Raw genomic sequence first — 26370 nt, 5'->3', positions numbered from 1 at the left:
TTTTTTCGTCTTGCGAAGCAACCCTATTAGCGGATTAGCGGATTAGCGCTATTAGCGGTTTAGCGGCTATTAGATAGATAGTTTATTACGGCCATAGGCCCATATTAGCGGCTATTAAAGGCTTAGCGGCTTAGCAGCTAAAACACTATTAGCGGCTTAGAAAAAGGGGGGGGAGCGGGGGAAAAATCGGAACACTCGCAAGACGTTTTCGTCTTGCGAAACAAGCCCATAGGGAAATTCGTCTTGCGAATCAGCTCAAAAACGGAAAACCCTTTCGTCTAGCAGGTTTTCCATCTTGCGAGGCATTCGTCTTGCGGGGCACCACTGTATCAGCAGCACACGGAGACAGAAGATGAGTTGCAAGAGGTGAGGGGGATCTAATGAAAGTCACGCAGGAAATCAGAAGCGGTATTTGCTGCCAAGCCATTTCCCGGCCGAAGATGACTGCAAGGAAGAAATCTCCAGGAACGCTACCAAAACGAGGATGGAGAAAGCTTTGCCTGCTGATATTTTTGGAATCGAAGAGCAAATACTGCAAGAACAGCCTTATTTATTCCTTCTCCTGTCTGTAGTACCTACACCTTTCAGGAGAGGAACCACATAAACGTATACAAACACCTCCACCTGACAGCTTTGTGTCGGAAGCTCTCTTCTGTTGAGCCAGTCTAGTTCAGTATTATCTGCATAGAGTAAGAGGCAGTGATTTCCCAAGGTTTCAAGCAAGGGGTGCAATTCAGATGTGGAGGTTACTGTGTTAAGTTTTCCTGGTTGCAGCGCTGGCTCCCCTGTCCATTTTCTAATGTTCCTTCCGCACTGCATTCCCTGTTTGTTATGTTATAGAACTGTGGCTTTTTGATCGATACAGCGCCATGGCATGCTAAATTTCACACGCACCCTGGGCGTGGAGTGGCACAACAACAAGACATGCTGCCTCCATTAATGCTTCTGCTACTCCATGAGTTACCCATGGAAATGTTGGTAAAGAACTACACTGGAATATTTCCCCAAATTTTGCTAGACAGCATTTTCCATGAAGACCACAGGGAAAATACAGTGCAAGAAAACTCGTGATTTTCCAGGGAGTTGAAAGCAATTTTAGAAACTCATATATATAAGCTAATTGCCAAACGGCGCCTTAAACCTAGGTTACAGTCGCCACAATGGAATGTCTAGGCACCTTCTTTTTGCAATTGATTTTGTTAATTATTTATTATTATTATTATTATTATTATTATTATTATTATTATTATTATTATTAATTTCTATACAGCTTTATAGTCTAAATAAAAACATCTCAAAGCACTTTACAACACACTGAAACATCAAATAAAACAGTCCAGGATAAAACTAAAGGGAAGTCCTCTAAATGAAAGCTTCAAGAAAAATTCTCTAAGTGACATTTTGCTTTCCCCATATTTATTCCTGCCAGTGCTGCGGCCAGTCAGTGTAGGTAATGCTGAAAGAGACCACTGATCTGATTGGCTGTAAGGCTGTTACCTCTATTCCTCTTCCATAGACAGTGGGAGGGAGGCCTTGGAAGCTGCCACCAACCCTTAGCATCTGAACAGCAGACCAAGCAAGTAAACAGATCACTTGATCACGATCTTTCCAACGATGGTGAGAAGGATAGCATTTCTCTTTAAAGCATACCAATTATTTTTCAGGGAGCATCCATATATATTTTATGCAATTCAGTGTCCTTGGCTGCCCTGGGCAACGTACATGGACATCCAGTTCCTTCCTCTGCAATTTCACTTCTATTGGCTGCCTGGGCACGTAACACTAAGCCATGGTTTGCTTTAACTATGCTTGGCTGAACAAACCAGGATCATTCTCGCAGATGGGCCAAGTAACCATGGCTTGTTCCACTGAACGTTGGCTCCATTTTCAGTCTACTCTGACCTTGCCCTCTGTAGCAGGGTGAGCCCCTGGGGCAGGGCTCTGAAACACGCCAGGGTTGTGAGTTGGATGCAATGGGAGAGCACAGTTAATGAAAGCCAAGATTCGTAATCCAGACAAACCATAGTTCGCTGGCTTGGGTGGTTTTGGGTGCACAAACCATAGTTAAGCCAAACCACGGTGTAGTGTTATGTGTGAACCTGACCATGTAGTTGCGGTAGTTAAGATACACCACAACAGAGGGGCAATCGTTGGTAAACAGGGACAACAAACAGAGGCATAAATATAGATTATTACAGTGACATATCATCAACTGATAGCCATTCCCCAATCCCCGCAATGGCAGTCGCTGTTTTAAGATTCTGACGTCCTTTTTCTGTCTTATGCTGAACTTCTAAAGCAGAAGGACAGGATGGGGGGGGGACCATATTTGGCTTTGGGTAAATTGCTTGTTTTGATTCCCCCTAGCAGCATCTTTCTTTATTCATTTTCAAAATGGTTCCTTTTGTCTCTAATTTAGCGGTTTGAGAATTGCGCTCCTGGAAGGGAGGAAAGGGGAGGGAAAAGAAAACTCCTCCGCTTTGATGTTTGTAATTCATTAACGATATTGGTGCTTCTCGAAACATCACTGTCTTGTTCCCCGTGGGAATGACACCTGCATAAACGCGACCCTCTCAGCAGAGATGCTTACGGACCACTTCACAACGAAAGCTGACTCGGGCAATACCCAAACTGACTCTGAATGCAAGCGATGTAAACATAAATGGAGCTTGTCAAAAGCAGAGTGGGACAGGAGGGGGGCAGAGGGGTAGATGAATAATAGGGCCTTTTCTTTTCTTTTGCATCATTAGCGCAGGAAAAGGGTTGTACAGTGGTGCTTTGGTTGTCAAACCTAATCCATTCCAGGAATCCGTCCGACTTCCAGAATCATTTGGAAACCAAGGCGCGGCTTCTGATTGGCTGCAGGAGCTTCCTGCGCTCAATCAGAAGCCAGGGAAGCCACGTCGGACGTTCAGCTTCCAAAAAACGTTCACAAACCGGAACACTTACTTCCGGGTTTGCAGTGTTAGGGAGCTGTTTTGTTCGGGAACCAAGCCATTTGACAACCAAGGTGGTGTTGTTGTTGTTTAGTCGTGTCCAACTCTTTGTGACCCCATGGACCAGAACACGCCAGGCACTCCTGTCTTCCGCTGCCTCCCGCAGTTTGGTCAAACTCATGCTGGTAGCTTCGAGAACACTGTCCAAACATCTCGTCCTCTGTCGTCCCCTTCTTGTGCCCTCCATCTTTCCCAACATCAGGGTCTTTTCTAGGGAGTCTTCTCTTCTCATGAGGTGGCCAAAGTATTGGAGCCTCAGCTTCACGATCTGTCCTTCCAGTGGGCACTCAGGGCTGATTTCCTTAAGAATGGAGAGGTTTGATCTTCTTGCAGTCCATGGGACTCTCAAGAGTCTCCTCCAGCACGATAATTCAAAAGCATCAATTCTTTGGTGATCAGCCTTCTTTATGGTCCAGCTCTCACTTCCATACATCACTACTGGGAAAACCATAGCTTTCACTATACGGACCTTGACAACCAAAGTACCACTATACTTTAAAAAAAATTTGCAGAGCTTTAGTAGTTGCAGTGGCCATAATGAATGAAAAATCAATAGGCTCTTGCATTTTATCTACCCATTACACAGAATGAGGTGTTAGTCTTAACCCTATTTAGACATTAAGATTGCAGGCGGGGGAGGGAGGAAGGGAGAGGTGCATGCTGTCCACATACTAAGGGCATGATGGCACAAAGTTCCAGCTCAGGAAAACAGCAATGTATTTCCCAGAGATGCAAATCTGCAGATATGTCCCACAGATATTGCATGAAATGCAAGCAAGGGTGGAGAGCAACAGTTTGCCCTGTTCTCTCTTTAAAAAGGTAAAGATAAAACCATTAGGTCCCATTAGGCCAACTCTGGGGTTGCGGCGCTCATCTCACTTTACTGGCCGAGGGAGCCAGCGTACAGCTTCTGGGTCATGTGGCCAGCATGACTGAACCGCTTCTGGCGAACCAGAGCAGTGCATGGAAACAGCGTTTACCTTCCCGCCAGAGTGGTACCTATTTATCTACTTGCACTTTGACGTGCTTTCAAACTGCTAGGTTGGCAGGAGCAAGGACCGAGCAACGGGAGCTCACCCCATTGCGGGGATTCGAACTGCCAACCTTCTGATCGGCAAGTCCTAGGCTCTGTGGTTTGCCTATGCCTGCTTTAAAGCTTCAGTAAATGAGCAGTAGGGAAATAAGCAGGTTATGCAAATGAATTATATACTGAACATTCAGAATTTCCTGTTCATTTTTTAGCCGTTTACTGTTTATGGCAAAAATCAATAAATGGGGGAAGAGTTATAACAACACACTACAATTAAACAAAAACCAGTCATGTTGCATCATGGTTAACTCACTTCAAAAGCTCCTGAAATCAACCAAGGTTCTGCCTTCCTGTTGATTAAACATACCTCATCTCTAAACTAAAAAAAAAAGTTTTCAAAATATTTGAATGGTCAGTCTATCAAATAATCTTTTCTACTTTTGACCAGTCAAATACCCAGTCCTGAATAAAATCTCTGGTCCAGATATTACTGGAGAGACCCCAGAGGCACAGGACACAGAGGGATCTCACCTAATGACTCCTACAAAAACCTGGAGCCAGCACTGCAGCCCAGAACTAGTATGGTGTGATGGTTGATGTGTTGGACTGGGGGTGGATCAAACACAGGGGGAAAACGCTATAAATAAGTCAGAAATTAGATTGTTTTTAAAAATCCCTATGGGAAATTGTGTTGTAAAATTTCCTGCTCTCTGGCGCCATCTGGTGTTCCAAGTTCATAGCGCATTCAAATCGCTGTTTCTCTACTAATGTAGCTGAGTCTTAGGAGCTGATAAACCAGGGTTCAAATCCTCATTCATCCACAAAGCTCGCTGGGTTACCTTGGCCCAGTCATGCGCTCGCTCTGTCTCTCTCAGCCTGGCCTACTTCACAGGGTTGTTGTGAGGACCAAATGAGAACCACGTTTCCTTGAAGGAAAGGCAAGATACAAATGTCATAATAATAAAGGAAAGGGGGGAGGAAGGAGACGCATTTCTTCTGCCCACCTCGCCGCCGACTGCAGCTTCCCCTGCGCTTCTCTTTTTAAATCAATACGACCTGACACTAATTCTAATGGTTTTAATAAATGTTTAATGCCTCACTCAAAGGCCTCCCGCCTCTCGCTCCCCACCGCAAGATTTGTATTAATAGCGTTGGGGCCCAATTTCACCAGGGTTTTTTAAAACTGCTTGGCATAGGTGCTTGTCCTTAAAAACGAGAAACACTTTCCGTGGCGGCCTCTCTTCATATGGTCAGAGGGAAGCTGTGGCAAGAGGCCAGCAAGGATGGAGAGAGGAGAGGAGGCAAGGGGGGAAATTCACACGAGGTAAAATGAGGCAGAGGGAGAAGATAGACCACTTGAGGCTGCTATGAACAACATCTACGATCCGGAAGCAGGCGGGGGGACTGAAAGTCTGCCCCCCAACCATCTTCAAAACAAGCCTTCATCTCCCTTCCACAGCCAGGGCGGACGAGACACAGGAAATCTGGGGTTGGATCAAACCCACAACCCTGAGATGAAGAATCTCATACCCTCCAACATTCCTCAGATGCAAATAGGGACATTCCTTGCTCCCCACCCAACTGACCCTCCTTGACCCCCCCCCCATTTTTTTGAGCAAAGCATTCAAAAATAAAGAGTCCTTGCACTCCGCTTCCCCTTTTTTCTTGCCCAGCTGCCAAAGGGAAAAGGTTAGCAGCACCCATAGAGAGGCCATGGGATGCTCCTTCTAAGCCACCATCGCTCAGGACAAACGCCGGCTTCTCTTCCTCCCAAAACTGGGGGTCCCTTCCATCTCTACAATTCTCCGATTTAACAATCAATTCCTTTTCCCAGGGGGCTCTGGGAACTGTAGCTCTGTGAGCGAAACAGGGATCCTTTAACAACTCCCAGACCCTTTAACAAACTACAGTTCCCAGGATGCTTTGGGAGCAGTGCCAGAAACACAGGTATACAGTGGTACCTCTGGTTGCGTATTTAATTCGTTCCGGAGATCCGTTCTTAACATGAAACTGTTCTTAACCTGAAGCACCACTTTAGCTAATGGGGCCTCCCGCTGCCACCGTGCCGCCAGAGCACGATTTCTGTTCTCATCCGGAAGCAAAGTTCTTAACCTAAGGTACTATTTCTGGGTTAGCAGAGTCTGTAACCTGAAGCGTATGTAACCTGAAGCGTATGTAACCCAAGTTACCACTGTATAATCTAATCGCCAAATGGCCTAGGTTACGGGTTGCCTTTTATTTTCTTGCAATGGAGTTGTTTATTATAATTATCATTAATAATTTCATTTCTATACCGCTTTACGTTTTAAAGAACGAATCTCAAAGCACATCAAAACATCAAATAAAACAATCCAGGACAGGACAAAGACTAGCCTCGTGGAAAATATTTCAGCTCTTTCTCAGAGAGACATTTTGCTTCCCCTAGTAACCAACCTGGCATCCAGAAATCTCCATGTGGTCGCAATTGGACCCACGGCAGCTGCAAAACGCTCCTGGCGCCTGGATAATTTCTAGCACTTTTGGTGAAAGGTATAGGAAGATGCCTCAGACTGCATGAGACCATCAGTTTCCAAAGTCCGTTTCGGAGGTCTAATCCTGCCCACCGGTCGATTTAATCTGGCCCCCATGGCAGTATACGTCCTGAGGTAAAATTCGGCCCTCACGCATGTTCACTTCATCAAATCTGGCCCTCTTTGAAAAAAGTTTGGGCACCCCTGACCTAGCTCAATATGGTGTACCAGTCCACACCTAACAGATCTCAGCACCTGTTAACCTATTACAGTTCCCAGGATGCTTTGGGAGAAGCCATGGCTGTTAAAGTGGTGTAATAGTACTTTAGATCCTCTCTCAGCCTAGCCAATCTTGCAAATCTGATTGGGAGGATCAAATGAGCTTGGTACGTGCCCAGCCTCGAGGTCCTTGCAGAAGGGACAGGCCAGCAAGGCAAGAAATAAAAAAATAATCATAATATTCTACATCTGCCGTCGGAAGGCGCAAGGAAAGAGAAGGAACAGGCTAGCCCTTAACAATAGAAACTCAGCTGCTGTCTACTCAGCCCAGTATCTAGATTAAAATCACACAGAAAACGTTCCATGTGACCCAGATATGATGGCAGGCGTCTACTTTTTCGGCCCTGGAAAATAAGTGGAATTCAAAACCTGTGCCTTATCAGGAAAGGCTTGTGGCGGCCAAAGCGGTTTCAGAATACACCTCGGACTTGGATCGGTATCACCGGCCGTCACTCTAGGCGCTAGATAACAAAAAACGGAGGTCATCCTCAGCCGCCTTCCCGCGCTAAAGCGCCAGGTAACTGGGTGCAGGCCGAACAAGGAGAGAGGGAAATGAGATCAGACGTGGAAAAGCAGTTTAAGGGAGAATTTGTGTTCTCTCTCCCCTGTTCCCCCTCACTGTGAGAGCTAGCACACTGAACAGGCTGGATATAGGGAATGTTTGCAGTGATTCACAGCTGGATTAAAAAGGGGGCTGTGTGGGGAGAGGGAGAGAAACAGCTTGAAGTGCAAGCGGTGAGAGGAATCTCACAAAGGAGGCGATATTTGCAAATGCAACATAATGATCCTCCCACACTAGCAAGGAACCGAGTCTTTGGAACTCCCTGCCCATTGATATTAGGCAAAAACACCTGGCAAAAACTTTCTTTGTCCAATTAAACAAGCCACCCCAGACATGCCGTTTTGACATGCAATCCAATATGTCGCTTTGTTTTTTAATGTATATATTTAAAATGGCCAATTTTATTTCCTAGGTAGAGGGAATTATTGGTCACTTTGATATATGTTTTATGTAGGGTTTTTTGAATGATTAAGCAGTATATAGAGCCCATTAGTCAGTAGAAAATGAGACTCTTAAGCTCAGGGTGATGACTTCAAGCTTCACATTGGGCAAAATATTTCTGCATTGCAAGGGGTTGAATTAGATGACCCCTGGGACCCCTTCCAACTCTTAGGATTCTGTGAAATAGGGGGCTGAGGTTCACCCCAAGCTCTCTCTTGTGACAGGCTGCGCAGGAGCTACTTAAGGAGCAGCCCTGATGGATCAGAACGAAAAGGTTTGTCTGTTGCTGTTGAATTTATATACTGCCCTATACCAGGTCTATGGGCGGTTCACAGAATAAAATCAAAACATAAAACCACAAAATAGAATAAAAACAATACCCCCCCCCCGAAACAAACAACACATTTTAAAAGGGCATAGGATGTCAATAAGATCAACCAAAGCCTGGTTAAAAAGGAACGGTTTTGCCTGGCGCCTAAAGCTGTATAATGAAGTAGCCAGGCGAACTTCCCTGGGGAGAGCATTCCACAGATGGGGAGCCACTGCAGAAAAGGCCCCGTTCTCGTGTTGTCACCCTCTGGACCTCTTGAGGAAGAGGCACACGAAGAAGGGCCTCAGAAGATGATCTCAGGGTCTGGGTAGGTTCATATGGAAAGAAGCAGTCCTTGAGGTACTGCAGTCCTGAGCCATTTAAGGCTTTATAGGTCAAAACCAGCACTTTGAATTGGGACCGGAAACTGATTGGTAGCCAGTGCAGTAGGACCAGGATCAGTGTAGTATGCCCAAACCGTCTTTGAGCAACCTGGCCGCTGAATTCTGCTGGCGAAGATAGCTCAGTAGAACCTCCAGTTTCAGTGCAGTATACCTTTGAACCCTGTAGAGAGCCTGTGTGGTGTAGTTTTTAGAGTGTCAGGCTAGGGCCTAGGAGACCAGGGTTCAAATTCCCCACTCTGCCAGGAAGCTCAGTGGGGAACTTTGGGCCACTCACCACCTCCCTCAGCCTAATCTACCTCACAGGGATGTTGTGGGAATCAAATGATGAGGGGGGAAACCACATAGGTCACCTTTACCTCCTTGGAGGAAAGAATAGTGGGATATAACTACAGTATGTAGGTATGTATGTGTAAATAAATAGGGACACAAACATTTAGTGGTTTTAACGTCTACAAAGGGTGGGGGAGGAATAAATCTCCTGCAAACACTCCCTTGAAACAACCTTCTTTAATATATTTATAATAGGGCAGTGGAGGAGAAAGATGTCCTGGCTGGAGGGTGAGGTTTTTGTTTTTGTTTTAACCCACAGTTTCAGAGAGAGAACAAAATTATCCCACTTAAATTGTCAATAGAACCCAAAATCTGGCATCGTGATCCGATCCCGCCAATCTATTTTCTTTCTTTCTTTTCGTGTGCAGACAACCGAATCTGGCTACAGATGCATACGGCTTGAAGGGTCTCCAAAGGCCATCTAGCCCAACCCACTGCTATGAAGAAATCCCATCAAGAAAATGCTTGACAGGTAGCCCACACCACCTCAAATTAAAAACCTCCAAGTCCACCACCTTCCCAGGGCGTCCGTTCCACTGCCAAACAGCTCTTAGTGTCAGAAAGCTCTTCCTAATGTTTAGTTGGAATCTCCTTTCTCGTCATCTGAATCCATTGGTTTGGGCCGTGCCCTCCAGGGCAGGAGAAAACAAGCTTGCTCCATCTTCCATGTGATAGCCCTTGAGATATTTGAAGATGGCTAGCCTATCTCCTCTCCGTCTCCTCTTTTCCAGGTTAAACATCCCCAACTCCTTCAACCATTCCTCATCAGGCTTGGCTTCCAGACCCTTGATCAACATCCTTCTTAAATTGTGGGGCACAGAATTGGACACAGTATTCCAGGTGTGGTCTGCCCAACACGGAATAGAGCGGTACCATGACTTCCCTTGATCTGGACACTATCACTTCCGTTGATGCAGCCCGGAATAGCATGAGCTTTTTTTGCTGCTGCATCCCAGTTGATGACTGTGTTTTTCACCTTACCTTTAAATAGCAGGAGATGGCAGATATAGATAAGCCAGCACACCCCTCTTCTCTCCCCCTTGTTAGAGGGCTGAGGAAGCTTTTATTCCAAACTGAGTCTTGCTTCTGCGGGGGTGTTTTTGTAAAATCTTCCTTTTTTTCTTGAGAGCTGGATTTTAATACAGCTGAATGCTTTTAATTTTTACAAGACCGTTTAGATTACATTTTGCAGCAGTTACATCGTTGTTTTCATTGAAAGCAGCGTGGGGAAATTTGGAATAAAATGAAAAAAATCCAGCTAATTAACAAAACAAGCAGACAAACGAATTATTGGCTTGCGGTCGGGAGTGAAGGCTTCAGACAGCAGACTGAGGAGACTGTCCATTAATCAAGTCGGGTTCATCTTAAACAGAAACCCCATCCATCTCTCAAGCAGACAGAATATAACCCTTTGAACAAAACATAACCTTTAAAACACTTTCCGATTCTGAGTAATTCTTGCTCTGAAAGCAGCAAAGTGCAATGCGTAGAACAGTTGCCGACTTTGCCCACTGGGTGCTCTCTGTAGCTCCATCTGGTACGTAGGCTGAGACCCTATCTGCCCGCGGACTGCCTCGCCAGAGTGGTGCATGCTCTGGTTATCTCCCGCTTGGACTACTGCAATGCACTCTACGTGGGGCTACCTTTGAAGGTGACTCGGAAACTACAACTAATCCAGAATGCGGCAGCTAGACTGGTGACTGGGAGCAGCCGCCGAGACCATATAAGACCGGTCTTGAAAGACCTGCATTGGCTCCCAGTACGTTTCCGAGCACAATTCAAAGTGTTGGTGCTGACCTTTAAAGCCCTAAACGGCCTCGGCCCAGTATACCTGAAGGAGCATCTCCACCCCCATCATTCTGCCCGGATGCTGAGGTCCAGTGCCGAGGGCCTTCTGGCGGTTCCCTCATTGCGAGAAGCAAAGCTACAGGGAACCAGGCAGAGGGCCTTCTCGGTAGTGGCGCCCGCCCTGTGGAACGCCCTTCCAGCAGATGTCAAAGCGATAAACAACTATCTGACATTCAGGAGACATCTTAAGGCAGCCCTGTTCAGGGACGTTTTTAACGTGTGATATTTTATTGTATTTTTGGTTTTTATGGAAGCTGCCCAGAGTGGCTGGGGAGGCCCAGCCAGATGGGCGGGGTATAAATAATAAATTATTATTATTATTATTATTATTATTAATTATTATTATTATTATTATTATTATTCTCCAACTATAACTCCCATCAGTCCCAGCCAGAACAGCCCCTGGTTGACAACAGCACAGCAGTGCGTCCTACATTACAGAAAGCAGTCCTCTATTTGACTGCCTGGGTCCAGTTTAAAACATAAGAAACCATCAGAGGCGAGGTGACAGGGGCACCCCCGCCAGAGGGAGGGGTGGTTCACTCACAGATGCTCTTGAATAAAAATAATTACCTTACCTGTTCCAATCTGGGGTTGCATTCAGACATGGGGAATCTTACGCTAGTTTTCCTGGTTATAATGCTTCTATCCCATTCCCAGTGTTAGAAACTCAGATAGCACTTTAAACCTGGGTTATGGTCACTGCAACGTAAGGCACTTTTATTTTCTTTTTCTTTTTTGAAATGGCATTTATTATATTTATTTATTTATTTACCGCTTTATATTTTAAAGGAGGTCAGGAATCTCAACATAGTTTGTTGTTGTTTAGTCGTTTAGTCTTGTCTGACTCTTCGTGACCCCATGGACCAGAGCACGCCAGGCACTTCTGTCTTCCACTGCCTCCCACAGTTTGGTCAAATTCATGCTGGTAGCTTGGAGAACACTGTCCAACCATCTCGTCCTCTGTCGTCCCCTTCTCCTTGTGCCCTCCATCTTTCCCAACATCAGAGTCTTTTCCAGGGAGTCTTCTCTTCTCATGAGGTGGCCAAAGTATTGGAGCCTCAGCTTCAGGATCTGTCCTTCCAGTGAGCACTCAGGGCTGATCTCCTTACGAATTGATAGGTTTGATCTTCTTGCAGTCCATGGGACTCTCAAGAGTCTTCTCCAGCACCATAATTCAACAACACATTAAAACACCCAATGAAACAATCCAGAACAGATTCAAGCTTCCGGGAAAATATTTCAGATCCTTCTCTCCAAGTGACATTTTGCTTTCCCCATATTTATTTATTGACCTACTGAATTATAGAGCTGCCCCATAGCAGAAGGACTCTAGGAAGCCAATGTGGTGTAGCGGTTAGAGTGTCGGACTAGGAATCTGGGAGATCAGGGTTCAAATCCCCACTCAGTCATAAGCTCAATGGGTGGCCGTGAGCCAATGGCTGTCTCTCGTTCAAACCTACCTCACAGGGCTGCTGTGAGAATAAAATGGGGAGGGAAGAACCATGTGGGCCACCTTTAGCTCCTCAGATATAAAAGCAATAATAAACATTCACGCAATTCGCTGTTATTAACTGTGGGACGCGGGTGGCGCTGTGGGTTAAACCACAGAGCCTAGGACTTGCCGATCAGAAGGTCAGCGGTTCGAATCCCCGTGAAGGGGTGAGCTCCCGTTGCTCAGTCCCTGCTCCTGCCAACCTAGCAGTTCGAAAGCACGTCAAAGTGCAAATAGATAAATAGGTACCACTCCGGCGGGAAGGTAAATGGCGTTTCCGTGCGCTGCTCTGGTTCTCCAGAAGCGGCTTAGTCATGCTGGCCACATGACCCGGAAGCTGTATGCCGGCTCCCTCGGCCAGTAAAGCGAGATGAGCACTGCAACCCCAGAGTTGGTCACGACTCGACCTAATGGTCAAGGGTCCCTTTACCTTTAAACTGTGGTTTATATAGAACATTTAAATTCATGAAGTGCTTCCCAACCAAGCTTTTTTTTTGTCCCCAATGCTCAAATTATGGGCAAAGGGCTTCTATACACAAAATCTGCAAATCTCCCTTCCAACAGAACTCAGTCCTAAATGCTATTTGTTCTCCTAACCTAGTATTGTATGCTGGGCCATTGGGAAGTCAAGAGTATTAATGAATATTTTGCCATCACCTCCAACCAAGTTCTGTCCCTTTTTTTAATCTGGCGATCCCTGGGATCGAACCTAAGACCTTGTGCATGTTTGTTTGCAAAAAAAAACTTGAAGCAGTTTACAAAAAGAATAAACAAAACAAATAAAAAGTGATTGCTTGAAAACAGTAAAAAAGCAACAATCTGGAACATTCAAAAAAAATTAAAATCAGCACTAAACTAAAAAGCAGATTAAACACACACATTAACCTTATACTTATCTGGACAGGCTTGTCTAAACAAAAAATTTTTTAGCAGGCACCAAAAAGAGAACAGTGAAGGTGTCTCCCTGATATCAATAGCAGAGAGTTCCAAAGTATAGGTTTCTTACAAATGTGGCTTGGTTATGACATGGCACCTTAGAGAAGGGATTGACCAAACTGAATTCACTCAAAGCCACACCGTGAACTATGACAGAAGGAGGTGGGGGGGAGTAGACTTCTGGGTCAAGCATGACTCCTTATGCACAGGAAAAAACACTCCATCTCTCTTGAAAGACACGCATCCTTGACGCACAGAATTGTCACGCACCCCTCACCTTGCTTGCCATCTCCACCAAAGAGCACAGAACCTGCGCAGGTGAATAGCCCCGTTCAATTTTTCCATTAACAGGTAAACCTGAACTGGAAAATGTGCCGGCATGTGCAACATACCGAGGGGAATTTAATCCGACAGGAACTCTTGCGGCACATTGCCCTTCCTGACCAAATTCCTCACTGTGTCGTTTTTTTTAAAAAAAAGGAATAAATCTTTGCCAGGGTGCAACTTGCCAGGCAGACCTGGAGTTTAACCTCTCCCTTGCCCCCCCTGAACCTCTCTTCCGCAACAGCCCTGCGTGCAATTTCCCTTCAGAAAGGGCAAAGCGCATGGTCACATTTTTCTGTGTCTGGTTAGCGGTTTTCTATTATTATTTTTTAAAAAAGACCTAGGGAGTGCCTCGCCGGTTAAACCACCCATTTCTATTTTTAAGCCGTACTGCTGTGCTGGGTTATCCACACAAAACACACACACTTTCCTCCTGCAGCCTCTTCCCTGCTTGTGGATAAATCTGTTTTGGGGTTGTTGTTTTAAAGCGACTTGCCTTCTTGCAAAGTGCCGCAAAGCTGATCGATGCAACCCAGGAGGAAGGCCTGGCCGCCCCTGCTGATGCCAAGTCATCCAGGAATACTCTGGAGGTGCCAGTACAAACCCCCCTCTTTTTTCCTTTATATTAAAAAAGCATCAGTCACATGCACAGGGGTGGGGGAATAAATCAGCACCCACTCCACCAAAGATATGGTTTTTTTTGGGGGGGGGAGCAGAGGGGGCTGAAGTCAGACCAGCTCTCCAGGTATACGGAGGCAGGGAATATTCCCAACCCGACCTGGAGATGCCAGGGATACAGATCACCCTCCTCCTAAAGCGCTGGTCCTCCTTTTTTAAAAAACGTACTGTAAATACAACACCAAGTACAGAAAGGATAACTGAGGCTAAATGCAGTGATACAGAGAACCTTCCAAAACCCAGCACACTTTCCCCTTTTGCTGGGGGTGGGAACAGGGTGACCAGGGTTTACCCAAAGCTCAGCCTAACGTCCCTTTTTTTATTTTATACCAGAGCTAAACTGCCAAGCATCCGAAGGATGAAGCCTCTGAGCATATGCAGAGCGCCTTTTGCTCACCCAAAAATCAAACAGCAAGCAGGCCGCGCGCACAGGGAGGGAAGGGATTTCTACTTTTTGAAGGCTAGGAGGGATCCAGGTGGGTGCTTTTGTTATAAAATTTAAGCAATAATCAGATCTCTCTGATTAGGAGAGAAATGTTACAAGGGATTGGTTAGAGCTGGGGAGAGATAGAGAATTGCCCTTTAAAAAAACAACAACAACAACTCGGGGCAGAACTTGGAGCAGAAATTGAAAATGTGATAATGATTGCCATAAATAGCTGTTCAAAGTAAGAATGCAGGCAGTGTCAAAATGGTTAAACCGCATTGAGTTCTCCCCTTCCTCACTGACAGTTTGCAGCCCAACATGAAATAGGAAGGCCGGGTCGAAAAGAGAAAAGACTGGATGTGTTTGCAGTCTGAAAAAGAGCTCCCAATTTTCAAGTTTGGGGGAGAGGGGTGAATGGCTGTTGCAAGTCCAGGTAGGTGGGGGGGGTGGAAGAGAACCAGAAACTGCATGAAAAGCAGCAAAGTGTTGTGGATGGGAGAAAGAAAGAAAGAAAGAAAGAAAGAAAGAAAGAAAGGGTGAAAGGTCTTAGTCAATCATCAACTCACTTTCCTATAGCTTGGCTTCCCCACACTGACCTCATTCCCAAACCGCAGAGGAGGAGGAGGATGCCAGAGGAAGACTCAACCCCCCCTCCCCACACAAACCATCTCACCATCAACATTTCCTGCAACTCAGCTTGAAATTAACCTTTCCCCCCAACCCACCCCCACCGGGACAAGAGGAAAAAGCACGGACGCAACCTGCTCTCCACCCCAAGTCGCAAACCGTAAGCTCCCCAAAACACACACACAACAACAAATAACGACTGCGATGTCTTACACCTGAGACACATCAGGGCTGGCTGGCCATCTAGCCCTCCCCCCCACCCCTCTTTCTCCAACTCCTCCCTGGCAGACCAGCCCCCTCCCCACCGTCTTTTAATTCCGAATAATCCCACCTCCCCGCCCCCCCCCGGAACATCCGCAAGACCGGCGCAAACTGCAAAACTGCGCGCCCGCAAAACGCGCGCGCGCAAAAATCAAGGCGCAAAAGAGAAATGAGATGGGGGGGTGAGGGGTGCTCGCGATGCAAACGTGGGGGAGGTGGGATGTGGATCTGGACCAGGGCAAAGTAGAAGGGGTGAGTGGGGGGGTGTAGGTTGTGGGGGGGGGTCTGGAAAAGTTACTCTTACCGCAGGGATCAGCCTCTCCCAGCTGCCGGCTCCTCCCGCCTGGATTGCAGGGTGGAATTAATCTGTATAGAGGAGGAGGAAAGAGAGAGAGGAGGGAAGAGGAGGAGGAGGGTGGGGGGACTGGAAGGGGGGGTGGGGGTAATCGGCACCCTGGGCGCCCCGGGGGTGGGGGTGGATGCTACGGGGAGGGGGGTGGCGGGCCGAGCAGGGGGGGCCCATGCAGCCAGCCCCTTCCTCCCGGGGGCTGCAGCGCAGGCGAGCGAGGGGGAGGGCGCCTCTTTGTTCTGTAATCCCAGTAAGATTGCCACCCATTCGCCCCGGCTCTAATCCCAGCCCCGCTCAAGAGCCGCATCCATTGGCTGCCATTTACATACAGGATTAAGAGGCAGGGAAAGGGAAAGCAGGCAGAGAGAGAGAGTTTTGCAGCAGCAGCAGCAGCAAATTGTAAACTGCAGGCGTGCAAGAGCTTTCTCTCTCCCTCTCTCCGTGTTTGTGGGTCTTTCTGCCCGAGATAAATAAAGGCTTCCTTTTCCCCCCTCCAATGTATTTTCTAGGATGCAAAGAAAACCCCGCAGCAGAACTTAGAGGAAGAGGCCCCCATCAAGTTGGATGGCTTTTAAAAGGCGGATTGGGACCAGTTTGTGGAGGAGGCGGCTGAGGGCTGCAGAGGGGGCGACGCTCTGCCCCCACGGGTCGGAGGCAGCAGTGCCTCTGAATGTCGGTTGTTGGAAACACCAGGAGGGGAGAGTTGCTTTTGTGCACGGATCCTGCTGGAGGGTTTCCCTCACCCAGGTGCTGAGCCAGGGTGCTGGGCAGGGTGGGATGCTGGCCTGATCCGGCAATGCTCTTCTGTCTTTCTTCTGGGTTTTCAGGTCAGCTCAGCGGAGGAATCCCGCAAAGCAGCCCAAGAGGATCGGAAGGGAAATGCTCCGGCTGTTTCTCAAGGAGGACGGTCTCATCCGCCTAAGTGCAGAGGTTGGGTGGCCCCCTCCCATGTATGATCCAGCTGAGATTCCTGCATTGCAGGGGGTTGGACTAGATGACCCCTGGGGTGCCTTCCAGTTCTATGAGTCTATGTTCCTTGCAAGAGACACATGCAATGAAGCAGCCTTCGGGTGCCCTCCAGACGTTTTGGACTACAATTCCCATCAGTCCTGGCTGGGGCTCATGGGAGTTGTAGTCCAGAACTCCGTGAGGGAAGGTTGTAAAATAAGCAATACCCAGTCTACAGTGGTACCTCTGGTTATGAACTTAATTCGTTCTAGAGGTCCGTTCTTAACCTGAAACTGTTCTTAACCTGAGGTACCACTTTAGCTAAGGGGGCTTCCCGCTGCCGCCGCTGCAGGATTTCTGTTCTCATCCTGAAGCAAAGTTCTTAACCCGAGGTACTATTTCTGGGTTAGTGGAGTTTGTAACCTGAAGTGTATATAACCTGAGGTACCACTGTATTTGGGAGTGTGTCCTTATCGGGAGATTTTCAAAGTTCCCCTAAATGTTTTGATGGCCTTCAGCATGCTAGGCTATGCGACCTTCAGGTCAAATCCACATCGTACATTGAAAGCGCATGGCTTCCCTCTAAAATAATCCTGGGAGCTGTAGTTTGCTAAGACTGCTAGGAATTGTAGTTCTCTGAAGAGCAAACTACATTTCCCATTATCCTTTTGTGCTTTCAGTGTGGCCTGGAGAGCTGCTGCCAGTCAGTGCAGACTAGCCTGCCCCAGCAGCCTTGAATCACAGCTGCCTTTGGCTCCCAGCATCAAAGAGCTGAGCAAGTTGAAAAGCACAGATCCCACGGGGCTGATCCCTGAGGATCTTCACTTCCTGCATCCATTGGGGAAACTGTCCATTCATTTATAACCTTTGCATCCTGTGTGTTAACCAGCAGCTGACCTCTCCTCATGCCCCATGATGGCTAAGCTTACTCTGGAGTCTTGGGTGAGGGACTTTGTCAAAAGTGTTTTGCAGTCTTAAGTACACCAGGTCAACAGTATCCTATCCGAGTTAAATCATTGGCAATTTGCTTTTATTATTAAAGATTTTCTTGATTTACAAAAGTGTGGGCAATGTCTCTTTTTCGTATCCCCCCCCAGTAACATTTTTACAAATTAGTTTCATTTGTTGAGACATTGGGAAGAAAAGGGGGAAAGAGGTTGGGGGGGGAGATAGGTGGAGGTGGGGGGTCAGGTGGCGATGTTTCTATTATGCTTAATGTATGTAGGGTTTGCTGTCATCGTTGCTTGTGCAGGTTCTCTGCTGTTCGCTTGTGTTCCTTTGGTGGTGAGAGAGGTTGGGGTTGGCCTAGGGTGTGGTTATTCATTTGTGGTTGGCTGTGGTGGTCTTTGTTTTCGTGTGTGAGTGGGTGTTTTGGATCAGGTTAGCCAAATTGATTTGTATGCTGTTGGTGGATGATATGGAAGGGGGGGGCATGTCTTCTTCACCTCCTTCTTCGCTACAATATATCCATTTATTTCCAATTGTCAATGTCAAAAGGGACTAAAATCTATAAAATTCATAGAAAATCAACGTGCCAATTTGCTCAATTTCTCTAGGACCCCATGACACCTCCCCTGTCCTCCATAATCCCTCAAGCAAGGTGTCAAGACCCTAATCCGGTCAAATCGCTCTGCCAAGCCCTTCCTCCGGGCAATGCCAGGTGACAGACTATGCATACATGGACCATTGCCTTCTCAGGATGTGCTTATCTGCGCATATCTCCAGCTCTGCATATTCCACCCTCCCTCCTCCATATCTCTAGATCTCTGCATATTCCCCCCTTCCTCCTCCATATCTCCAGCTCTCTGCATATTCCCCCCTCCCTCCTCCATATCTCCAGCTCTCTGCATATTCCCCCCTCCCTCCTCCATATGTTAATCCGTTGTAACCCAACCTCTTCCTAATGTATTCGTGATGTAACTGGGATGTATTTTGCACTGTATTCTGGGATATGGAGGGAAATTTCAAAAGTTCATGTCACCCCTTTCTCGCTGTTCAATCTCGCCTTGAACCTGTTGCGCAATAAACTTGGATCTTCTGCAGTTTGCTCCTGTCCGGCTGAGCTCATTTTCTTCCGCAGGGACCCGCGGACCTAGTCCGACGAGCTGGGTGGCAGAGTAGCCCCACACCCAGAATTTTCCGTAACAGTGGATTTTTGTCGTTGTCTTGTTGGGCTGTGTATGTGATAAAGGGTAGCCATACCAGGGTGAAGGTGTCTTCTTCTATTTGTCCCTGTGTCAATTTTAGTTTATTGGTTAATTTTTCTAGTAGGGCTGTTTCCCATACTATTTGGTACCATTGGTCCATGCTTGCACATACCTCCACATGTGGTGGGAGTGCCCCAAAATCCAACTATTCTGGACAACAACCATACGAGAAACAAGTAAAATAACCAAGCAAGTATTAGAAATCACCCCAGAATTGACCTTACTAAACATCTTCCAAGACAATAATGCCCACTTACACCACAAAGAACTCATAACCCACCAACTTTCAGCAGCCAGAAGCATCATAGCCAGACACTGGAGAGACCTGTCAGGAACTTGCTTTTTTTAATATAATGCCTGCCAAGGTGAGATGCTTCAGCCTATCCCATGCCTTTCCTTGGTGGGCAAATCCCCCTTACAGAGGGGGCACCATTCCTTGCCCCACTGGGGTTCCTCTTTGCCTGCCTCCGCCTGTGCCCACTCACTGTGGGCCTGGGCTGCCTCCGCCACCCCCTGGGGAGCACAGCACAGCAAGCGAAAAGCGAGTGAGCTCTGGCTGGGTGGCCATTCAGCGAGGAAGCCGGCCTCAGTGCAGTCTGGAGACCAAGGGGCTTCAGAAATGCGCTCTTGTGAGCACAAGGAAGGTAGAGACAGCCCTCCAGAGGTTCCGCAATTGCCAGCCTCTGCCGGGGACCTGGCAACCCTGCTAGGCCAAGCTCCAGGGCCCAGAGTCCCCTGGCAACAGGCAAGCAGGGAGGAAGGGAAGGATGGAGAGATGGGGACGGGGCCCACCAGAATGTGCCTGGGCACTGACAGCAGCATTCCCCTGGTCAGCTGCTCTGCCACTTTTGCTGGGGTGCGGATCCCCATGTAAGCCAGTGTCTGCATGGGGGGCTCCTGGTTGCGCACCTTCAGAATTTTCTCCCAGGGCCACGGCCCCCTGCCTCCCACCGTATGCCACTGTGCTGGGTTAGAAGTACAGTGGTACCTTGGGTTAAGTACTTAATTCGTTCCGGAGGTCCATTCTTAACCTGAAACTGTTCTTAACCTGAAGCACCACTTTAGCTAATGGGGCCTCCAGCTGTTGCCACGCCGCCAGAGCACAATTTCTGTTCTCATCCTGAAGCAAAGTTCTTAACCCGAGGTAATATTTCTGGGTTAGCGGAGTCTGTAACCTGAAGCGTATGTAACCTGAAGCATATGTAACCCAAGGTACCACTGTAGTCAGAGAGTAACAGGGGGCACATTATTGCTTGGGGCAAACCCCGTTGTGAGCAAATCCATCTCTCGACACCCCACAGAACGGGTCGCAACTGGGGGAAATGTAATACTCGACGGCCGCCTGGCAGCAATTTCGTGCTTGCCGAAGCAAAGGATTGCAGTAACTGAGCTGGGGGAGGCGATTCCTCCTTCCAGACGGTGACACACACCCCCCCCCCCCCGTGAAGCAGCTCAGTACACCCGTGCCCAAGGTCAGCCCGATATTGATCCATTTTTAAATAGGGCTCGCAAGTGGAGTTGGAACGGAAAGCCTCCTTCGATCCAGTTCTTAAATAAATAAATCTCCATTTAGATTTAAGGGGCGGCAGAGCTGGAGAAAGCAAAAGCCTGCCTTTCTAGAATGGATAAATTACTCTCTCACACATCTCCAGTTTCTTGGGAGTAATTTGGGCTTCCACAAGTGGCTAGAGCAGTGGTGTCCAAACTTTTGTCAGAGAGGGCCAGATTTGAAGGGCCGTGAGGGCCAACCAAAGTTGTTGAGCTTTTTTTACAATTGAAGTTGTTGAGTTGGTTTTTTTTCAGGATTTTACCCCAGGGAATAAACTGCCACAGGGAGCTGGATTTAACCGACCGGGGGGCCAAATTAGGCCCCCGAAACGGACTTTGGGCATGCCTGGGCTAGAGGGTGAGTGGACAAAGGGGAGACTGATATCATTCAGAAAAGATCAGGTCAGGGAGAGAAGAGAGATCCTGTCTGTTTTTTTCACCTCCAATGTGTGAATGTGATTCTTTGTGGCCTTCTGGTTCCACCTTTGCCTCATTGTACAGAGTGACACCTCCGGCCATTTCACTGCAGCGGCAAAACCTTCCAGGCTACCCCTGCCTTTTGGCATCTGGTCAGCTACCATGAGAGCAGGACGCTGGATTAGTTGGATCCAGCAGAAATTGATAAATGGTAGGATTCTGATTATTTGGGGTGTGAAGGGAGAAATACAAGCTGCAGAGGAATTCCTGAGCCAGCCTATGCAAAAGCTAGGGCCGTTAAGAAACATGACAGGGCCACTGGCAATGCAAGAGAACTGTCCTCCCCGCTTGCCCTGAGGTGTGAACAGAGGCTGGGATTTGGAAGCTTACCATGGCAACTGGGTGCGAGGCAACAGGAAAAGAGAGTTTTTAGCAGGGTGATCTGGGAAGAAGACTGGGATCCATCTTGGGCAGGCTGGCTGAAGGCTGGCTGGGAGAGATGGCTTGGATTCCAGAGCTGCACTGCTGTGGGGGACAAACCCCTCTTGGGATGACCATGCTGTAAGATCTGGACTCCCTCCATGCAGACGGAACGTGTAAACAGGTGAATAAACCAATTTGTTAAAGCTTCAACAGTCTCCACTTTGTCTCAGTTCTCCAAAGGAACACAGACCCTTTTGTAACATTATGCTGTCGTTGAGCCTTGCCTGAGCCACAAATTCTGGCATCTTCCTGTTATCTTTTTCTCCGTCCTTTGGTCTACCCCTGAGTCCAGATTGGGCTTTGTCGGTGTCTCCCTGGAGAATAGCACCTGTCCACCAGACTCGGTGGTGCAATCTGCCCAAGTGATGCTGGGGAGGCAGGATTTTAAAGAGCCCTTTGCTCAATGCTGATTGGCTGAAGTGCATAAGGGGAGGAGCCTGCCAAAGCATCTTTTTGTACTGTGGTGGAAAGCAAGTGAAGGCAGCCTTCACTTCAAGGTGTGCAGGAGTGAGATGCTTGCTCTGCAAGCAGTGCACTGGAGAAACCTTGCTAGGGCCCTGAGATCATAGTCTTATATTCTCTTGTAAGAAACATTGGGGAAGGGTTTGTTGGTTTTTAATGTGGGCATAATGCTGATCAGTGCAGCACAGAGATTAGGGCAGGAGTGGCTAAGCTGTGGCTCTCTAGATTGTGTTGGACTCCAACTCCCATCAGCCCCAGCCAGCAGGAATGATGGGAGTTTGGAAGGAGACAGGTTCCGAATCATAGAATTGTAGAGTTGGAAGGGTACCCGAGGGTCATCTAGTCCAACCCCCCGCAAAGCAGGAATCTTTTTGCCCAAAGTGGGGCTCAAACCCACAACCCTAAGATTAAGAGTCTCCTGCTCTACCAACTGAGCCATTCAGAGTGTTGGGCTAGGATTGGCAAGACCAAATCCAGCCACAAAGCCCACCAGGGGTCCTTGGGTGAGACTAACCATCAGACTAACCTTGTCTTGAGGATAAAATGGAGGGGGGACAAAACTGAAGCTTGCAGTCTTGAGTTCCCTGGAGGAAAGGAAATAAAATAAAAGCAAATAAACATGGTTGGTCCTTCAACCTTTTCTGAACTCCAGGTTCAAGCTCTCGTGCCCTTAGCAGATCGTACCAAAAGTTGTCCATAATGTTGTTGTTTTTCCTGGGATCCTTGTTCATCTCCAACAAGAGATTTTCCCAAGACAGGCAGCTCGCTTTATTTTTCTCCTCCCGACGCCCCACCCTGCTTCTCCCTCTCCTTCTTTCACAGCTCCCCTGGCTATTTGTAATCCCGATGCCTTATTGAGATTCAAAGGCACACTTCAGATCCTTCATCCTGTGCATAATTCTTTTTAATTAATACTTCAAACGGTTTAAATGCAAGAGCCATATTCTTTCCTCTAGCGAAGTCTGACAGCATCTCGGGTGCCCCAAAGCCTTCCGCTCACTTTTTGCTCAGAACTAAAGCTCCATATATGTGCTTTTTAAAAAAGAAAAACAACAGAGAGAGAGAGAGAGAGAGAGAGAGAGAGAGAGAGGATGCACTATAATAAGAATGGGATGCGAAGGGAGTATACACCATCCATATTTTCACTTCATTGTTGCGAAAACACAGAAAGGTGTAAAGAACATGAGGGAAGGGAGTTGGTCCACACTGAGAGGTTTTGGTGCCAAGCAATTCGACGTGGCAGCCCTACACAAACACACATTTATCAACACACAGGGCGATTTATGTAGCCGACCTGCACAATGCCAATTGAACAAAGCTGTTCCTTTCAGAGGGGCTTGCTCCTCTGGTTCCTGTGCACTGACCCTCACCATCTTCTGCCACTCTGTGAAGACTTCCTGGTTGGCTCTGTGTGTCTTTGGCTCTGGCGCCACCTGCTGTTGGCCTCCCTGCTTTCTGCCCAACCAGTCTCAATAGACACCACCCACCACTGGGGCGATAAGGAGTCCATCACATCTAGGGAGCCACAGGTGGCCAAAGGCTGGTTTAGACCCTGCTGAGCTGTGGAGGCTCAATATACGTCTACAATTGCAGTGGCACTCCTAGATCAAACTGACTATGGAAAATCCTCCCAAAAGAGGTTCACTTGGTCCTTTTGGTGCTGAGAAAAGCCCTTTCAGTTTTAAGTAATTAAACTTAATAGTTTTAGTGCTTAAAAAAAATATGCTCGTTTATATACTCCCATGCTGCTCATTGTCTCCCTTCTAATTTGTGTGTGTGTGTGTGTGTGCGCGCGCGCAGCTTTGGTTTTAATTTTTTATGGCTTTTTACAATTGAATCGTTCAGCATCGGGAGAATGTGGGTTATGGGGCTGCATTGAAATGTAAATAAAGAACTCTCAACATCACCCAGAGCCAGCTGTGCTGTAGCCGATTGCACTTCTTGATGCAGGCTCTCTCACACAGACGCAGACACAAACACCAGCCACCCAAACATGGGCGAGGCATCTCCAGCTGGTGCAGAACTGAGTCACAGCACCCAATCTCATCTACATTTGGCTGATTGATTCGATCAAGCAACATACAGTATGCATTGTTTCACTTTAAAAAATAAGCAACAGCAGCAACAAGAACCCTGCAGACTGCGCCTGGCCTTCTCTGAAACTTGGGAGTGAGTCTTCTAGTCATCTTCTTCTTCTTCTTCTTCTTCTTCTTCTTCTTCTTCTTCTTCTATCACTTGTAGCCAAGTCAGATTGTCTTCCATAAACACGGTTTTAACAATGAGTCCGTAAGTGACTGTGGAGGCCAATTCTGGACCCACACGTCCTTCCACAGTGGGGACATTGGTTTCCGGGAGGGAGTTGATCACGGTGTGGATTTGCCAAGGGTGCCCTCCTCTTAGCCTGTTTCTCCCCTGCATTCTGAGTTTGAGCATTTTCAAAGCCCATGACAACTTTGGTCAAGGCTGTTCTCCAATTGGCGTACTCACAGGCCAGTGTTTCCCAGTTGTTGGTGTTTATACTACATTTTTTTAAAGATTTGCCTTGGGATGGTCTTTAAACCTCTTTAGTGGACAACCAGCATTATGCTTTCCATTTTTAAGTTCGGAATAGAGTAGTTGGTTTGGAAGACGATAATCAGGCATCTGCACAACATGACCAGTCCAAGTTGATGTTGAGGTCTTATAATAATCCGATAAAGAAACCTGTGTCCCCAAAATGAACACTTCCCCCTCCCCGAATGTTCACAAACATTCTTACTGCTGAGGGAAGAGGGCAAGTGGTGGGATGTGCTCCAGCGATGGGTCAGGAACAGAGCATTCTGTCTGGCTAGGGGAAAACTCACACAGGGTTTGAAGTGTGGACTGGAGCAAAATAACAAGAAGACTCTTGGTTGGCATGGGGCAATGGACAGGGAGCCTTGGCACGCTGGTAGTCTATCTCTTCAGTTAATTGCTAGGCATCAATAGGCTAGGAAGAGAGGCATAGGCTGATTCTGGGAATTGGCGCATTGATCCAGAAAGTGTGGATTTCAACACATTGCCATAAGCCACAGCGCCACCTAGTGGTATATTGAAGCAAGATCAGCTTCTAAATAGGAAGGAGGCTTTGGGCTGGAATCAAGATTTAGGGATTGTTCTGCCCTTTGCGAGGTATTCAAAGAGAGCAGGGGCTTGGAGACAGGTCCATGCCACAGGTTGCACAGCTTGCACAGCTCCTCTGCTTTTAGGAAATGTGCTTTGTGCTGCAACTGGTTCTGCACAGAAATCGAATTGTTTTAGAGGCTGATGCTCTCTTTCTTCCAGTTTATAAGATTTTATTAATACATTGCAATTTTAAAAAAAAATCTAAACAAAAGGAAAGGGGGGGAGCTATACAAAGCCCTCTTTCACAGATAAATCTTATCTTGACCAACACAGAGAAAGGTGAACCCTCCCAGCTTTCACCCAACCTCCCACCCATAGCTGTCAACGTTTTCCTTTTTTTAAGGGAAATTCCCTTATTCCGAATAGGATTCCTCACAAGAAAAGGGAAAAGTTGACAGCTATACTCCCACCCTGGGAGATCTCCCCTTTCCCTGCCCCTCACACAGAGTCCTTCATCCATCATCTTCTCCTGCATGTTAACCCTTCCTTAACCCTGAATAGAGAAGTAATACAAAAGATGGAAACAGAGCAAAAACAAGAACGAAACAAGAAAATATAAGGTAGTCTTCAATGGCAGCCCCTCACGCAACACTTTGCAGGAGCCCAGCCTGGAGGTTATTGGCTGAAAACGACCAGATTCACTGTGCATGAGGTGCTGCAGCCGGTGTGTCAGCCTCTTCTGGGCTATAGGAGCCTCTCTTCATTTCTCTGAATGTCCTGGGAGACTAGAAGAGAGGGGAGCCAGTTGCAGCAGGAGGGGCAGACTCCCTGGCTTCTTCAGCAGCCTACCTCTTCTCTGTCTCCTGGCCCCGCTCCTCTCCTGCCTCCGAGTCTGGACTGCTCTCTGCCCCAGCCTCTTCCTGCTCACTAACCCCTGTTGCCTCTTCAGCTTCCAACACCACCTTTCAGTGGCGTAGCACCATTTGCCAGGGTCCGGGGCGTGTACCAGCTCTTCACCCTCCGCACTCGCCCAGCCCTTGCTGCTGGAGCCAGGCAGGGCAGGAGCGATGGGGGTTTCTGGGGGGGGGGGGCTGGTTCACCCTCCCCAGATTGTGCGCCCTGGGCAACAGTCCCCTTGGGACCCCTGTGTTATGCCACTGCACCCTCTTCTCTCTCTGACCGCTCATCGTGATCCCACCACCAATCCCGGGGTTCTGAGCCCTTTTGCCCCAAATAAGGTTACCAGATTTTTTTCGGTGAATCCGGGGACACTTTTCAACTTCAATGGATTTTGTATGGGGACTGATTTGTGGAAATGGGGACTGTCCCTGGGAAACGGGGACGTCTGGTAACCTTACATTGGGGGTTCCCCAGCTGGTTCATTGGCATCCAGCCAGTCCAAGACAGCTGCTTG

General features: G+C 47.7%; 1 protein-coding gene and 1 long non-coding RNA gene across 6 annotated transcripts in view; one reads left to right on the top strand and one right to left on the bottom strand.

Annotated features, from left to right (window-relative positions):
• The window catches only part of GTF2IRD1 (GTF2I repeat domain containing 1), a 1520245-nt gene extending 1504191 nt beyond the window's left edge, over window positions 1-16054 (bottom strand). For 2 of the 5 annotated variants that reach the window (XR_014520034.1, XM_083479618.1), the window contains exon 1: window positions 15763-16038. The gene's annotated coding sequence lies outside the window, so the exon portion shown is untranslated. Of the gene's footprint in view, window positions 1-15762 lie in introns of all 5 variants that reach the window. The other 3 variants (XM_083479619.1, XM_083479617.1, XM_083479620.1) reach the window with 3 other exon arrangements.
• Window positions 15074-17816, top strand: LOC310695393. Its single transcript, XR_014520049.1, has 2 exons — window positions 15074-15357; window positions 16317-17816. It is a non-coding gene; the product is annotated as an uncharacterized lncRNA (long non-coding RNA).
• The last annotated feature ends 8554 nt before the right edge of the window (window positions 17817-26370 follow it).

Source organism: Podarcis liolepis (genome assembly GCF_965112155.1).
Source record: "Podarcis liolepis genome assembly, chromosome: 16".
Taxonomy (NCBI): domain Eukaryota; kingdom Metazoa; phylum Chordata; class Lepidosauria; order Squamata; family Lacertidae; genus Podarcis; species Podarcis liolepis.
This window is presented reverse-complemented; position numbering and strand designations above follow the sequence as displayed.